We start from the raw sequence: 18,574 nt of genomic DNA on the forward strand, positions 1-18,574 counted from the left end.
ATTATAGGTTTTAGTCCAAAATTTAAACGGTGTTAATGATATTGTGCCACTTGTGAATGAAATCTTGATATTGTGATAGGAGTGTATGGGAGTAATTAGGATTTAGGATACTTGTTGGTGGTTTAGAAAATACTGAGAATTCGAAGGACCTGTTCAAAAACAACATATATGGTTTTGAAGCATAAATGTATTTACCTATTTGAGGGAGACTAAAATATCTTTTAATAAATTACTCTACAAGTAAGATCACGAGGTTGACAAGTATTTTATAGAGATATAGTGAAATATTAAAAAAAAAATACTTGTCAATTTTTTAAAATTACTTGTAGAATAAAAAAGTACACTATCAATGTACAAAGTATTCATTCTTAAAATTGATATAGATATTTTTATTTAAAAATATGGGAAAACATAGACTCGTGTCACAATACCATTGGGTTTTTAATGGATTCATCGTTATTTTTACGCCATGCAAAATGGGTATATATGAAAATGTCTTTTTCTTAATAGACTGTGTTTTAAAAAATTCAGAATGATACCTTTTACAGGTAACCACTTAACAAAAAAGATCAAATTTAGAAACCCCATTTTTAACAGAAATCTTTACATTTTTTTTTTGAAAATTCATCAATTGAATTTTTTATTTAATTTGAAAATTGATTGTCAGAAAGCCCTTCGCTTAAAGCTAGCAATAATAATGGAGAACGGTTGGATAATCATCTCTTGCTCTCTAGGTTTTAGATCTTCAAACTTCACCTGCCTTTAAATTTTAAAAAGGTTAAACACTATTTCGGGCCTGAATTTAGTAACTTTTCTTATATAGTCTAAGTTAGGTCTTAAACTTAATAATTATTGTAACACCCCATACCCGAGTCGACCGCTGAACTCGAGTTATAGGATGTTACAACAGTTACTGGAACATTATAAAACATTTTATAAAATTTAATCGAATCTTAAATCATTAATCAATTTAATTACATGCACAATAGAAATTATGAATACGTCAGGGATTCAATCGAGCATACATACATAGATTAATAAAATTGAGTATGAATTAAGGACCACCTTGAAAATTTTCAAAAGTTTGAACTAAGTATCAATACCAAAGAAATAAGTATCGATATTTTTGTGATAGGTATCAATACAATTTTGGCATTCTGTCAATATTTGAAAATTGTTTATTTGGTCAAGTACCGATAAATTGGTCCCTAATATTGATACTTTTACCCAAATAGTCAAAAATCACAATTTTAAAGGATACTTTTCATGCTCAAATCTATAATTCAAACATTGGAGCATCAAAACACACAATCAACCTTCATAATTATCATACAAAGCATTCTAAAACATACCACATATCATTCTAAGAATGCCTCAAACACATTAAGCAATTAAGCCAAATTGTGATACCAAATAACTTAAAGTGTCTAACCAATATGCCATTTTGGCACCATCACAATCAAGTTCTAAACTTAGCCAACATCCAACAATTACAATACCAACATGATTCTTTCCAATGATTCATTCAAGCATTGTATCACATAATGAAATGACACCTTCTTGCCATACTAAACTTATCAAAGCCTTATTTTCAAATCAACCAAACCTAGCTATAACTCCAAAACAAATATGACCAAAGAGATTCATGCAATATTACTACTTATTAACATGTATAATTCAACTTTTCATTTAAGCATTACCTTTTCAAAAGCTTTCACGATCCAAGGTTATGTTCACAACATACAATTACCATTCATCAATACCTAACATTTCATCTAAGTTTTACCATTTCCCAACCATTTCATTATTCAAGATCAAGCACACAATCTCTAAACATACTTTCATGACTTACCATATATGCATACCATAGTAATCTTTAAATTCAACCTATTACATGGCCTATATACATGCCACAAAACTGGAATACAACTTCAAAACAACAACCCAAATATAGCCTATATAGATTCCACAAAACCAAAATGAACGAGTCAAAATCTACCGAGATTAAAGCTTGATAGTGTGAGCCTTAAAGTTGATCCAACTGCCAAGTTCTACAAAATGTCAACTACAAAAAATAGTAAATGAAACAGAGTACACTTATATAGCTTAGTAAGTTCATAAGTACTTAAACTAAACTATTACCTCAGTTTACAATTAACTAAACAGATATAACTAATTTAATATGATTTCTTATCTAGACATTTATAACAACAAGGTGAGCACTTCACGTATCGATCATATAATCTCTCAATCACTCAAGACGACATATTTCCATATCATTCTATAGGAAAAATCCAACATATAAATCATATTAACCAATTGATCTTGTCAATTCATATTCATAATCATATACCATTTCTTTTAAACATATAACTATGTCACTAATATCACATTTACAAAGTAAGTGTTTTATACATATAACTATAAGATTTCCAATCATTTGGATACTGTTTCAAACAAATTTTAAACACATATTCATAATTTATTCAATTTTATCAGTTAATATTTCAATAGTCATATAAACATATCATTTCCAAGTAATTCATAAAGCTAATGGATATACTTTCTTTTAACAGATAGCCCGAAGAACTATAGTACCATAATTCAGGATACTTGGGTAACTACACCACACTAGAGAGCATTGTAATGTTATACAGAGACACCATAGTGCAAAAAGAGACATAATTGTGCAATCAGAAGCATCAGAGTGCGAATAGAGACACCGAAGTGCTAACAAAAGCATTGAAATGCAATCTCGTACAAGCATGCATTCTAACCTATTGCCATGCCAATTGTATCCTAATCGTTTACTATGTTCAAACTGGCATTAAAGAAGGATTCATAACATTTAATGATCAGAGGCACTTTCATGTTATAAGCATAAATGCTGTAACAATTCATATTCATTCAAAAATACATATAAATCATACTTTCCAGTATTTAACAATTCTCAATTTAGTCCTTACTCACCTTAGCATTTGATTATAACATTTCAATTCCATCACACAACATTAACAATCTACACCCTTAAGATTTAACAGCAATTAATATGTATAAACACATTTTAATACATTATGAACTTACCTAATACAACCAAGAAACAAATTTGTGTTGAGAAATGATTCCATATTGTAATAAACATGTAATTATTTTCTATGTATTTGAACGATGAATAAATAAATTTCACATTTCAACGTTTCGTCTTTTGTACTTTTGTCTTTCATATTTTGCATGCATAGCGAAATTGTGATAAGAAAATATTAGTTCATTGATTGTTTAAGTTTAAATTGATGATAAGTGGAATTGTAAGAACGTTTACATTATGAGAAAGATAATTTACTTCATTAGATAATCTAAACAAGTCTGTAATCTCGTAAAAGAATCAAAGTGAGAGTTTGATTCAAATACTGAGAAGGATTATTATGTCGTCTAATATTCCAATTGAGGAGATGACTAGTCTTGGCTATCGAAGTAGTTGACCCCATGGGTAGAGACACAGATGTATTCATTAGAAGAATGATACATTCAACTGAACCCAAAATGAATTAATTCTAAATCTATTTGTGAATTAATTCACTTCTGACATTCATGGTATGATTTACCTAAATCCTGAGTTAGTCACTGACCATGCATATGTAACTCAAGTGCTTTGATATATGTGGAGGCTTATGCTTTAAAAATGATCGAGCCGATAGCCGATATGTTGGGTACATTACTTGTGTATAGTATGACTTTACTAGCAACAATGAAATTCATAGCTCAATTAAAAAGTTAACGATAGGCTCTCATTATTTTTGTGTGAATTAATAAATATGGAACGTGACCACAGGTTGCTTGTTCTTGAACGAGCAATTTATCACAGTCATTTGTAGATAGTAATTATATTAATAATTAAGAAGACATAATGGTGACAATGAGATAAAATAGGATTGTATTGAGTGAATGGATTTAACTCAAAGGAATCAATGATATCATATGAGGGTAACACACACATGACGAGGTCATTAGACAAAGCGATTGAATGAATTGCTTTCATAAAGAGTATACAATAAGGAATTTTCAATCATGGTACTTCTTGTGGATTGACTCCATGATTAACTAATTGTGAATTACCAGAAGGATGCTTCTAGACATAATTGCAATTACTAGAGCCTAATTGTATATGTCTGATTGGTCCCTCCACTAGCTCAACAAAAACTCGATCAGACTGCATTTGAATTAGAAGTAAATTCTACGAATTTGAAAATAATTTAATTGAGTGGATTTATTCAATGTGGAATTAAATTGGGCAGTCGTAAGAATTGTTCAACTAGAGAATTTGATTAAAGAATTTTCATGAAAAATTAATTTAGATAATCTAAGTGATTTTTGGAAAATTTAATTTTGATCAAGTAAAATTAAATGAATCAAGTTAATTAAAATTAGTATGATATTTTTGAAAATTAATTTTCAAGTTAGACAATTGGCCCAATGGGTAATTGAACTTGAAAATTGGATCTAAGATCGTATATTGGGCCCAAGAGCCCAAAATCGAGACCAATACCCAAAAACTAGTTGAAACGGGCTTGGTATATGAAATCTGGCCAACGGTCCAAACGGTGGCTGAACTGGACCGGTCGGGTCGTCACTAGCCCGGACTGAACCGGTAGAAATCGAACTAGCTCGGGTGCCGACGACAGCATTTCGATGGTCGGAAAATGGTCAGCGGCGGTGGGTCTTCGATGGTTGAGCAGTGGAAGAATTACACTCCAACTGGGACATTACTAGAAAATTTGATTTCAGATTAACTAATCCAAAAATAATATTATTTTAATAGATTTAATATTAAAATTAATTTAATACTTATGTTAATAGTATTTTATTAATTTAATATTAAAGTGGTTAAGTTCAATTGAACTTTCTAAACTCTCCTCATATAAAGAGAGTCATGGGTCATTATTTACACACACTTGAATTCAAGTGATAGTTGTAGAGAGAAATTCTCTGAAAAATTATTTCAGAAAATTTCTAAATATATTTTTCTTATTTATAAATTGGTCCAAAAGTTTAGAGAAATTACGAAATTAATTCACTGGTATTTTTTGTGAAATTTTTTATGATTCGAAGTGAGCCTACACTCAGCAGACGTGAGCTTGAGGATAGTGGAGAAGATTACTCGGTCGAAGCGTTTATCCTCGACGAATCGAATAGGTACAATTTTGATTAAGTGTTTATTACTTTAGATATCACAATCAAGTTCTTATTTTGGAAAAAAAATTAAAACTCATATTTTTCCCTAAATTTATTTTTTGTTACGTTTCCAAATCTAATTTTCCAACAATTGATAATGATAATCAAAATAAAATTCTCTTCTTCTTGAATGATTTGATTACATAGAAAGTGACATTGTTTAGATCTTATACATGTTTTGAGTTATATATGGGAATGGATGCAATATTATATATTTGTTATATATATATTTGCCAAGATTGTTGTTCTTAGGAAATAGACCATGGACTATCATCTTTACGTAGGACTTTTTGTTTTTGTTTTTTTAATTCATAGAATTCTTGTGAGTTAGAAACGAATATTGGACTTAAATGTATTTTTCCAAAAGGAGTCCATGACGAGGAGAAGATGGAGTGATGGCGGTTGAAGACCCAAGGAATGTCTTGTGGCAAAAATCTATGTTATTTTATTTTCATTTATTTTCTAGAAATAGAATCATGGAAACCTTGGCTGACAATTTTATTTTAATTACTTATCTCTTTATATAACTATTTTACAATTTTTTATAATATTTATATTATGTAATGTTATAATTCTGATATATATATATATATGAGATGATCCACAGTTGATCAATTCAAAAATAAGACTGGTGGTAATGAGAAAATACATGTGTTGTATTGTTCTATTCACTTTTTTAGGTTATTTGATTATTGTTAGAAGTGTGGTAATGAGAAGGTGTATGTCTAGGATTGGCTTTGGCTAGGAAAGGCTTGGTTTTTAAGCAATCAAATTTGACTCACCTCCCTTTCCTGGGACCCCACCTAGTGCATTGTTCACATTCGCTTCTTCGGTTTTTCCATCAAAAGAAAAACTGTAGAGAATCAAAATTGTTTGTTTTATGATTGATTGATTGATTCTTGTGAATAACTGAATGTGAATATTATAAAATTGTCATAGCATTCCATGCATATATTAGAAGCATGTCATATAGATTAGGTAAGAATGCCACTAGGACTATTGTATGATCATTCTTAAAATATGGGATAAAAAATATTACATGTTATTTTAAAATATTGAGTGGCAGAAGGTCCTTGAACAAAAGTTACGACCTCCATTGATGGTCCCTAGGTGATAGCATGATAAAGTTTTGAGCCGATTCCTACCCTAACCGCACCCCAAGGTAAACTTTATCATATGGGTTCACTGGATGAGATTTCCTTTTAAGGACAACTAGTCATGCATAACTCTCAGTGAGATTGTCCCAAGATGACTCATAAATGAAAGCGTGTCCATGATGGGTGTTGAGTCAATGGTTACACACTCAAGATTTTCTCTTATGAAATAGTTTCTCAAGAAACGATATTTAAGCTAGAGATGATGACCAAACATTAAATGATCGTTGGTTCGTGTGGAGTCTTGAGAATTAAGATTCACGAACTGATTGGATGTAATCCATGTTCTTATTAGTTAATCATGGGACCCTCAAGGCGACATGATTGATGGGTGTGAGAATGATCGTTGCAATGGAAAAATGTTTTTTTTTCAAGGTTTTAATTCAAGATGCATGCATCATATTGCATTCTTGATATGTTGCTGAAATGAAAATATTTTCTTAATACAAAGATAGTAATTAGAGAATCTTTATTTTTTTTCAGTTCAAATATGTCTCCTACTCCTCTTGTTAGCATTCTTACTAAGGATAAATTAAATGGGGATAACTTTCGAGAATGGAAACGAAATTTGCTAATAGTTCTCAGCTGTGAGAAACACATAATTGTTCTTGATAAAACGTGCCCGCTTAAAGCTTAGCCCAAAGCGAGAAATCATTAGAGAGATTCTGACTCGATTGCTCGATGTTATATGTTAGTGATCATGTGTAGAGTGTTGCAAAAGCAACACGAGAATTTTCGAATTGCCAAAGAGATAATGAAACTTTTTGAGGATTTTCTCGGAGGCCAAGTCGCATTGACTCAACAAACCACTATTACAAATTTGATGAACTCTCAGTAGAAAGCTGACACTCCGATTAAAGAACATATGTTTAAGCTTATGAGATTTTTTCGTAAGCGGAGGACAATGGGGCTGAACTAGACATGAACACTCAGATTGAAATAATGTTTAAATCCTTAACCAATGAGTTTTTTTGTTTTAGGGTCACTTACAACACAAGGTGTTTACCTTGACTCGGCTCATGAAGAAATTACAATCCTATGAGTTGATGTTGAATGGTGCTAAGCCGGTTCAGGAGAAACCTGAGGCAAACTTAATTGTGGGCCTCTCGTCCTCTAAGGGGAAGCAAAAGGCTAAGTGAAAGAGTAAACGACTAAGTCTTCAGTTCCACCTCGTATGGATAGGAAAAAGGCTAAGAAGTTAAAAGATCCTAAAAAGATCAAATGTTTCTTTTGCAATAGGAAATGACATTTTAGATTAAACTACAATGAGTATTTGGATTACCTTGTAACGCCCCAAAATTTTGAGTTTTTGATTTGTTAAATTTTGTCAAGTAAATTGATCTGTTTCAGTGGATAAGTACTCGAGATGTGTGTTTGAGGTCATGTGTTCAAATCTCTCTTGGAAATTTTTGCTATTTTTGTTCTTATCTCTATCTTTTTATATTGGGCTTAAATTTAATTTTCGTGCAACTTGTGTCAAGAATGAGTCTACTGGTTCAGTGGTAAGGTTTCAGCTTACCTTTTGGTCTTGTGTACGAATTCTCGTGCGAGCAAGTGGGAATATTTTTTCTTTGTTTCCTACGTGTGTTGTTCATATGGTAAAGTAAGAGTTGAATTTAAATTCTGGAATTTGATAGGTGGTTAGTGGAGGGAGGTTTGTTTTAGTTTTATCCCTAAAAAAATCCTAAAATCTCTTACATTTTTTTCACGTTTCCCTCTGTCCCCCTTTATTTTTTTCTCGATTTTTTGTTTCCTTTTGCCTTTTTTTTATATCTTCCTAACCAAAGTTCTTTTCAATTTTGTTTCCTCTTTATACTATCAATTGATATTGTTTTGCTCATATTCTATTTGTTTTTCAATTTCTTCTCTGCTGTTCTGATCTTGTGTGTTTGGGGTATTGGGTAAGATTATAATTTATGTTGGTTGAGGTGCATGTTGAGGTTATTTAACTCTTTGTACAGGAAGTGATTCTGGTTTTTGATCTATTTGTTTGGATGCAATTAAAAAAAGATCTTAAGACGGTTGGTTTTCCAGTGAACTAAGTTCGATTTAAGTTATTGATTTGTTCGGAGGTAAGTGATTTCATCATTGTAGAGATTGTTCATTTCTGCTATTGGGTTCGATCGATGGTGTTTGTGCTAAATTATTCAATTGGGTTTAGTAAAATTTTGGTGAGTAACCCCTATTTGTTGTTAATTTAGGTATTGGAATACTTGATTTTTTAATCTACATAAAAAAACATCCAGGTGTGTAACGAAAAACCTAAAAAATAGTAAACAATAGAAAGCCAAAAACTACACTGTCGACACCACACAGCCGTGTGCCAAGTCATGTGCTAGACCGTGTGACGCACACGGTCTGGGTCAATTAGGCCGTGTGGGCCCAAATTCTAAAATTTTACCTTAGGGTCGTAGTTGTCGTGCGAATCGAGTTTAGCCCTTCTGTAGGGTTCATATGGTATAAATTTGTCTATAAATCATGATTTATGATGCTTTGTTTTTATTAAATGTAACTTATGAATGCATGAGTTGTATGTTATATGTAATAGCATGATGTGTTTTATGCTAATATGATCTGAATCCGATATGTATAGCATGTATGTCATACACACATTCGATATCTGTTTAGTTTTGCATGTGCATTAGGGTGAGATTATGATTATGGAGGAAGTGTTGAAAGTTTAATTTATCTTCCTTATTTGGTGGCTCAGCCACGTATATTTGTTTCTGACAGATTATCGCATTTGTTCTAACAGCTAGATTGCAAATATTCTGAAAAGTGACACACGATCACTTAGCGATGTGTGGGGATGGAGGGGTATTTAATACCCTAATAGGTGTGTAGGGATGGTCGAAGATGATGTGTAGCGGATGGTGGTAGGATCTGAGTCTGTATTTGTTATGCATCTATTTCTGTATCTGGTTATGAATTAAATCTGATTGATATCTGAACGCATATCTAGTATTTTATCTTATGAATCATGTATGTTTGATTTATTAATTGAAATAAGTTACACACTGAGCTCGTAAGCTCAGTTTTTGTTTGTTTGCTCTCAGGTAATCCATACAGTTAGGGCGGATTGATGCAACAGGAGCTCGGTTATTTATTAATATTTCATTTTCTTTTAACTTGTTTGGATTAAACTCGTTTTGCTCACGGATTGTTTTTGGACTTTTGGGACTGTTTTTAAAATTTTGAATTTTATCTTCTGTTTTAAATTGTTTTAACGTTTTTAGATAATATTAATTCTATCTGCAAAATGTTGGATTTTCAATAACAAACCGCATTTTCCAAAATTGAATTTAACTAATATTTTTAGCTGCAAATCTAAGTTTTTTTATACACATATAATCGAAAAATTTAATGAATTAGTTAGGAGGAAGTATTTTCCCAAATAAACTGGAATTTTATTTATCAAAAGTTAGTGCTATTGTAACACCCCAAAACCCAGTTTAGGAGTTTAGACCGAATCTCGTAGGTTACATTGATCACCGAAGTGATCCTAGTAAAATTTTGCAAAACAAGTTATCTCAAATTCCATTGCAAACATATTTATCTCTTTATGAACAAAGAACATTTAACCTGTTAGATTTCAATTAGAAAAATTAAAGTTAAGTTTAATTTATGAACAAAATAAGATTTACGAGAAAAATCAAAAACAGAACTTGTACCACAGATTTTGCAAAACCTTACAGTTCAAAACCAAATAACAAAATAGAAACTGAAAAGAAAAACTGTTAATTTATTTTTCACCGTGACTGTCTGAGACCTCCGCATACCGAGTCCAGTGTCAGAATTCAGAAATACACCTGCAAGGGAAACACTAAAAGGGTGAGCTACACGAGCTTAGTGTGAGTTCAAAACGATTAACAACTGATTTACAGAAGAGAACTTCATATGGTAGTTCAATGGCAAAACATACTTACACATGGGGTGAGCAAAACTCGATTCGACTCGAAAAAATTTAAAAAAAATTCGAATTTCGAGTTAAACGAATCGAGTTATTCGAGTTAATCGAGTTATTCGAATCAACTCGAATTATTTTTTGAATTTCGAGTTTGAATCGAGTTGAGCTTTCGAATTCGAATAATTCGAATATCAAACTATAATATTTTACGTTTTTACCCCAAACTCCCAAACCTTTTTACTTTTCCCTCAAAACTTTTACTCCTTCCTACTTTCCCCCCAAAACTTTTACTCCCCTCCCAACCCCCCAATCTACCCAAAATCCATTTCCCACTAAAATTTTACTCTCCCATTTATTTTTTCTCAAAATTTTACTCCCAAAAACCCTCAAAACCTTTTATTTTCCCCCAAAATTTTTACTCCCTCCCACTTTTCCCCTAAAACTTTTATTCCCTTCCCATCTCACCTCCCATCTATCCCAAACCCTTCCCCCCTCCAATTTTTTTTTAATATTTTCCCTCTAAAATTTTACTCCCCCTATTTACTTTCCCTCAAACTTTTATTCCCAAAACTTTTATTTTTCCCTAAACTTTTACTTATCACCCTTTACTCTCAAATAAAAATCAAAATTATCCAAAAATCACTAAACATAAATAGTAATAATTTTATTTATATCTACTATTTATATTATTAAATTAAATTTCACATTTTATATTATTTATATTATTGAATTGTTTAGTCATATTGAATATTTATATTAAAATTGAATTATTAATTATGCCATAAAATATTCGTGTTAAAATTTTATATTTGTATCAATTTCACATTTTATTTTTAAAATAACTTTTATTAAAAATCATATTTTTACATTTAATATATTTTTAATTCTAAAATACATAGTGACAAGAATCAAGACAATTGAAACAACTAAGCAAGCAAAGAAGCTAACCAATATATAAAAAATTAATAAATAAATTATAAAGTGATGAAAGTTAATAAAAATTTTGATTAAGGTGGACAAATTTTATTACGATGGGTGACAATGGTTACAAGGACCCAAAATTATTTTTTAAAATTTAACTCGAACAAATATATTCGATTCGATTCAATTCGAATTCCATCTCACTCGACTCGATTCGAGAAAACTTCAAATAAAGTTAGAATGATAAAATGATATTCAAAAACTCTATTAACTCGAAAATTTTCAATTCGATTCGACCGAATGCTCACCCCTACTTACACAGATGTGAGAAGCAGAAAACAAACTCGGAAACAATGTTCCAACACACGTAACAGTCAAGCACACCAACTCATACACAAAATACTCAAACAGATGCATATGAATGCAGTCAAGAATTAAAAACCCACCCATCCAGCCAAAACACCTGTCCGTCCTCCGATCACACCCCAAAAGAGTTGTTTAAGCTCATCCAGCTAAACACACCACTAGGACCTCGAAGGCCCATCCAACCCTGCACACCGTGTATGTTCTATAAGCCACTCAGTTAATAATACGCAACAAGGCTGGCGTATACCAGTACAGTGATTAGTACGCAGCAGAGCTGACGTACATGCAGTACAATACTATAATCCGCTATACAAATAAGTTGCAGTAAAACTGCCAGATCAGATCAGAATCAGTCTTCCTTCTCTTCACAACCAACCCAATATTTACTTTATGCAAGTGTATGTCTGCATACAATGCCACAGAAATAATGAACATATTAACAGACAGTCAAACTTATGCATACACACCCAGCTAACTTGGTTCAGAATCAATCATCTCACACCACAGTCACAATTAACACATAAGCAGAGCACATAACCATAGATAAGGAGACTTAATTACCCTCACTAAAGCCTAGCCAAGGGTCAGAATACACAGACACATTTTCAGATAAAAACATACATAAACTAAAATTGGTGACTTAGTACCACACGGCCGTGTGTTCTGGCCGTGTGGAAAAACCTAGGCCGTGTGGGGGTCAAAACGCCCGTGTGGAGGGAGGCACATGGCCGTGTAACTCACTGTCCAAATGTAAAAAAGAGTACAGGGTAGACACGGCCGTGTGAGGGTCTTTCACGCCTGTGTGCCTAGCAGACACAGCCATGTGTCTAAACACACGGCCGTGTGGGATCCCTAAATCCCTAAATTAGCCACACAGTCGTGTAGCCAAGACGTGTGGCACTAAATCACTAAATCCGTAATTCCCAAACATACACGCCCGTGTGCCCAAGGGACACGGCCGTGTGAAAATTGACAAAAATCCTCAAATCGACCACACGACCGTGTGGCTAGGCGGTGTGGCACTAAATATTACCCGAAAACCCTGATTCCTAATTGCACATGGTCGTGTGGACCGTCCATGTGGGGGCACACGCCCGTGTGGCCATCTATGTAGTCATAAAACCACCCTAAAATAGCCCAAAAAAACGTGTTTTCACCCTCAAAGAACTTTCCAACCCTCGATAACTCGAAACTATACCAAATCAAACAAGTTCTAAGCATAAAAATAGCGGTACAACATCATAACTAACCTATTTGTGAACACACACAAAAATTACCGACTCTCACAAAGTCGAATCGAGAATTTGCAAATAAATTAAAAAAGATACGAGACCCACACCTGATTTGTGATTGAAAACATCTAGATCCCGACTCGATGACCAGGAAATCGAAGCTCTTCGAAAACCACAACACCACCGTTTTCAAAAAAGAAAAGAAAAAGAAAGAAAAAGCAAACAAAAGAAATAGGAAGAGGAGAACGTGAAAAGGGAAAAAGAAGAAGAAAAGGAAATAAATAAGAAATAAATAAGAATAATAAAATAAATAAATAAATAAGACTAATTAATTATTTTTAAACATAATGCAAATCTACTATTTAACAATATAAAAAATATATACCACTCAAAACGCACACACAAGGACTCGAACCCAGAACCCAGAGGTACACTAATGCTCACTCAACCACCAGACCAGCAGGCCCGTTCTAATACTATATTGCAGAAACTATACACAATAGCACACCCTTCTCTCTGACCCTAACCACAAAACTTTTAACCCTAAAATTCGGGATGTTACAGCTATTTATGTTACAAGTTTCAAATGGTTTCTGGATTTTCAAATAAATCGTGGTAATTTCTCCAAATCTGACCATTATGTTTAGGTCGGGTTTGGGGTGTTACATACATAGCCGAAAAGGGAAAGAGTTTGGAACTCTTTATGGTTAAAACTTGATTAATGGAAGAATCAATTGGCAACTGGGTTATTGATTCTGGAGTCACTAACCATGTGTATGTTTCTTTACAAGGTTTTAGCAAAACGAGAAGTCTATGTGGCAGAAGCCTCTCGTTACGAGCCGGATATGGGAGCTATGTTTCAGTTGAAGTTGTGGGAGAATTTATTTTACATTTTGATAATTTTAAAAAGATTGTTTTAAATAATGTATTTTATGTACCTCATTTTAAGAGGAATTTAATTTCTATAGCATGTTTTATTTTATGATAGTTATACCTTGACATTCAATAAAGGGATTGTTATTCACAGAAATAGTTTTTTTAATCTGTAATGGATAGATGGAAAACAATCTCTAGTTTATCAAACCAAATAACTACTTGATGCTTCAAACTGAAATAGTGAATAAAAAGCTTAAAACTTCTCACTCTAATGAGGGGTACCCATGGCACTTAAGACTTGGTCATATTAACCAAGGAAGAATCATTAGACTCGTGAAAGATGATCCCTTAAGTATGCTTAAGGAAGTTAGTCTTCACAATTTGAATCTTGCTTAGAAGGTAAAATGACTAAGAGATCTTTTAATACGAAAGGTACAAGGGCCAACCAACATTTAGAACTTGTGCACACTGATGTATGAGGTCCCATGAACATTAGTGCCCGAGGAAGTTACAATTATTACATGACTTTCATTGACGACTATTCTCGATATGGATATATGTACCTCATGCACCGCAAAAGCGAAACCTTTGATAAATTTTGAGAGTTTCGTATGGAAGTGTCAATTAGGTTTATCTATAAAGAATCTTTAGTTTGACTGAGGTGGGGAATACTTGTCCAACGAGTTCTTAGGATACCTCATAGAGAATGAGATTTTATTCTAATTGATTGCGCCGGACACTCCATAACAGAATGGAGTAGCTGAGAGAAGGAATAGAACTTGCTTGACATGGTTCATTTAATGTTAAGTTATTCACAACCCCTTACTTCCTTATGGGGATATGTGATACAAACGGCATGTTATATTTTGAAAGATATGTCAATCAAGTCTTCTTGTAAGACACCTTATGAATTGTGGCATGGAAAAAAAGTCACTCTAAATAACTTTAGAATATGGGGTTGTCCAACACATGTTCTGGATAAGAATGCAATAAAGTTGGATGCACGGACAGAATTGTGCATGTTTGTAAGATATCCAAAATGAACAAAAGATGGATTATTCTACAATCTGAAAGATAATACGATCAAAGTTTCTACTCATGCTACTTTCCTGAAGAAAGCTACATGGACAACTTTAAGCCTCGAAGTAAAGTGGTACTCGATGAACTTTCGGGAGTTGTAGAACAATCACCAAGTTCAATTCTCAAGAAATTGTAGAAAGACCTGCAAACAATCAACAACATAGAGAAATCTGTCGTAATGGGAGAGTTCCTAAGGAATTGGACTTCTTCAACTATGATGGTAGTATTTATAATATGAAATTCAATCATGAGGATGATGATCCACTCACTTACGAGGAGGCTATACATGATATTGATTCCAAGCTCTAGAAACAGGCCATGGATGCCAAGATGGATTCTATAAAATCCAATACAGTGTGGGAACTTACAGACTTACCGTTTGGGATTAAACTCATAGGGTGTAAGTAGATCTACAAGAAGAAGAGAAATGTGGAAGGAAAAGTGGAAACACATAAAGCTAGACTTGTAGGGAAAGGCTAAACACAAAAAGAAGGCATTGATTACGATGAGACCTTCTCTCCGGTAGCCATACTCAAGTCTATCTATATACTCTTATCCATTGTCATTACTCTCGATTACAAGATTAGACAAATGGATGTCAAGACAGCATTCTTGAATGGTTATCTTGATGAGAGCATTTATATGGTTCAACCCACTGGCTATGTTGTCAAAAGAAAGGAGGAGAAAGTTTGCAACCTGCTAAGATCCATTTATGGATTTGAGTAAACGTCCTGCTCATGGAATAAAAAATTTGACCAAACGATCAAGACTTTTGGGTTTGAGCAAAAGGCTGATAAACCTTGTGTTTATAAGCGAATAAAGGACAAAAAGGTGATCTTTCTCGTACTGTATGTTGATGATATTCTACTTATCGGAAACGATGTAGGAGAATTATTATCGGTTAAACTATGGTTAGCTTAATAGTTTTAGCATGAAGGACTTGGGTGAATCTAGTTATATTCTTGGAATTCAAATCCTTAAGGATCGAAAGAGCTTTATCGCAAGCTTCATACATTGATAAGGAACTGGAACATTTTGCAATAACGGATGCGAAGATAGACGCTCACCGATCACGTCAGGTTTTTATCTTTCTTTAGATAATTGTCCTAAGACGGTAGAAGAAAGAGAGCATATGAGTATTGTTCTATATGCTTCAACAGTTGGAAGCTTTATGTATAACATTCTTTGCACACGTCCATATATTTGTTTCGTAGTAGGAATGGTTAGTCAATATAAGGTGAATCCTGATCTCAGACATTTGTAAGTTGTAACACATATGTTAAGGTATCTTAAAAGAACCAAGGATTATATGCTTGTGTATTATGGGGAGAACTTTACTCATATTGTCATATTGGATACACAGACTCAGACTTCCAAACTTGTAAAGATTCGAAGAAATCAATATCGGAAAATGTGTTCACCCTAGGCCGTGGAACCGTAGTATGGAGAAGTGTAAAACAAACTTGCACTACTTACTCTACTATGAAGGCCGAGTATGTGGTTACGTTTGAGGCAACGAAAGAAGCAATATGACTTTGAAAGTTCTTAACCGATCTTGAAGTCATTCCTGGTATGAAATAGGCTATAACATTGTATTGTGATAACAATACTGAAATATCTAATACCAAAAAAATGAGAGGTCACAAGAGGATGAAACACATTGATCAAAAGTAGTACTTAATACGAGAGGCAGTAGCTAAAGGAATTATAGATGTGGTGAAAGTAGCTTCTGAAGATAACCTTATAGATTCGTTTAATAAGACTCTTGTAACTAGGAGTTTTAACACGTTGAAGATATGGGAATGCGAAACATGACACATTTACTTCACTAGGGCAAATGGGAGATTGTTAGGAAATGTGCCCATAATATAGTAATCATGTAATTGTTTTCTATGTATTTGAATGATGAATAAATAAATTTCACATTTTATTGTTATGTCTTTTGTATTTCTGTCTTTCATATTTTGCATGCATAATGAAATTGTGACAAGCAAATATTAGCTCATTGATTATCTAAGTTCAAAATAATGATAAGTGGTATTGTAAGAATGTTTACATTGCGAGAAAAATAACTTACTTCAATAGATAATCTAAACGAGTCTGTAATCCCGTAAAAGAATCAAAGTGAGCATTTGATTCAAATACTGAGAAGGATTATTATGTCGTCTAATATTCCAATTGAGGAGATGGCTAGTCTTGGCTATCAGAGTAGTTGACTCCACGGGTAGAGACGTAGATGTATTCATTGGCAAAATGATACATTGGACAGGATCCAAGATGAATTAATTCTGAATCCGTTTGTGAATTAATTCACTTGTGACATTTATGGTGTGATTTACCTAAATCCTTAGTCACTGACCATACGTATGTAACTCATGTGCTTTAATATAAGTAGAGGCTTATGCTCTAAAGATGATCGAGCCAATAGCTGATATGTTGGGTACATTACTTGTGTATGACATGACTTTACAAGAAACAGTGAAATTCATAACTTAATTAAAGAGTTAACGATATCCTCTCATTGGTGTTATGCTGATTGATAAATATGGAATATGGTCACAGGTTGCTTGTTCTCAACGAGCAATTTATCATAGTCATTTGTTGATAGTGATCATATTAATCATAAAGAAGACACAATTGTGACAATGAGATAAAATAGGATTGTATTGAGTGAACGGATTTAACTCAAAGGAATCAAAGAAATCATATGAGGGTAGCACACACATGATAAGGTCATTGGACAAAACAGTTGGATGAACTGCTTTCGTAAATAGTATACAATAAGGAGTTTTCAATAATGCTACTTCTTGTTGACTGACTCTATGATTAACTAATTACGAATTATCGAATGGATGCTTCTGGACATAATTGCAATTATTAGAGCCTAATTGTATATGTTTGATTGGTCTCTCCACTAGCTCAATAGAAGTTCGATCAGACTATATTGAATTAAAAGTAAATTATACAACTTTGGAAATAATTTAATTAAGTCGATTTATTCAATATGGAATTAAATTGGGTAGTCGTAAAAATTGTTCAACTAGAGAATTTGATTAAAGAATTTACTTGAAAAATTAATTTGGAAAATTTAAGCGATTTTTTGAAAAATTAATTTTGATCAAGTAAAATTAATTTAATCAAATTAATTAAAATTAATATGATATTTTTGGAAATTAATTTTCAAGTCAAACAATTGGTGCAATGGGTAATTGAACTTGAAAATTGGACTTAAGATTGTAAATTGGGCCCGGGAACCCAAAACAGAGATAAAGACCCAAAACTGGTCAAATCGGGCTTGGTATGTGAAATTAGGTCGACAGTCCTATCGGTGGGTGGATCGGACTGTCAGAATGTCACTGGTTAAGAGCAAACCAGCAGAAATTGAACCAGCTCGAAGTGTCGGCGGCTGCAACGGCGACATTTCGGTGGCTAGGTAATGATTGGCGGCGGTGGGTCTTCGATGGTTGAGCATACAATCCTACTGGGACTCTACTAGAGAATTTGATTTTAGATTAACTATTTCAAAAATAGTATTATTTTAATAAATTTAATATTAAATTAAATTTAATACTTGTCTTAATAGTAAAATACTGAGAATTCAAAGGACATGTTCAAAAACAACATATTTGATTTTGAAGGATAAATGTATTTTACTTTTTGAGGGAGAGTAAAATACCATTTAACAAATTAAAAAATTATTTGGTACATTGTCGTTAATTACTCCACAAGTAAATTCACGGGGTTGATAAATATTTTATAGAGGTATGTAAAATATTTTAAAAAGTACGTGTAAATTCTTAAAGTTGCTT

The sequence above is a fragment of the Gossypium raimondii genome, chromosome 1 (assembly GCF_025698545.1).
Source record: "Gossypium raimondii isolate GPD5lz chromosome 1, ASM2569854v1, whole genome shotgun sequence".
NCBI lineage: Eukaryota > Viridiplantae > Streptophyta > Magnoliopsida > Malvales > Malvaceae > Gossypium > Gossypium raimondii.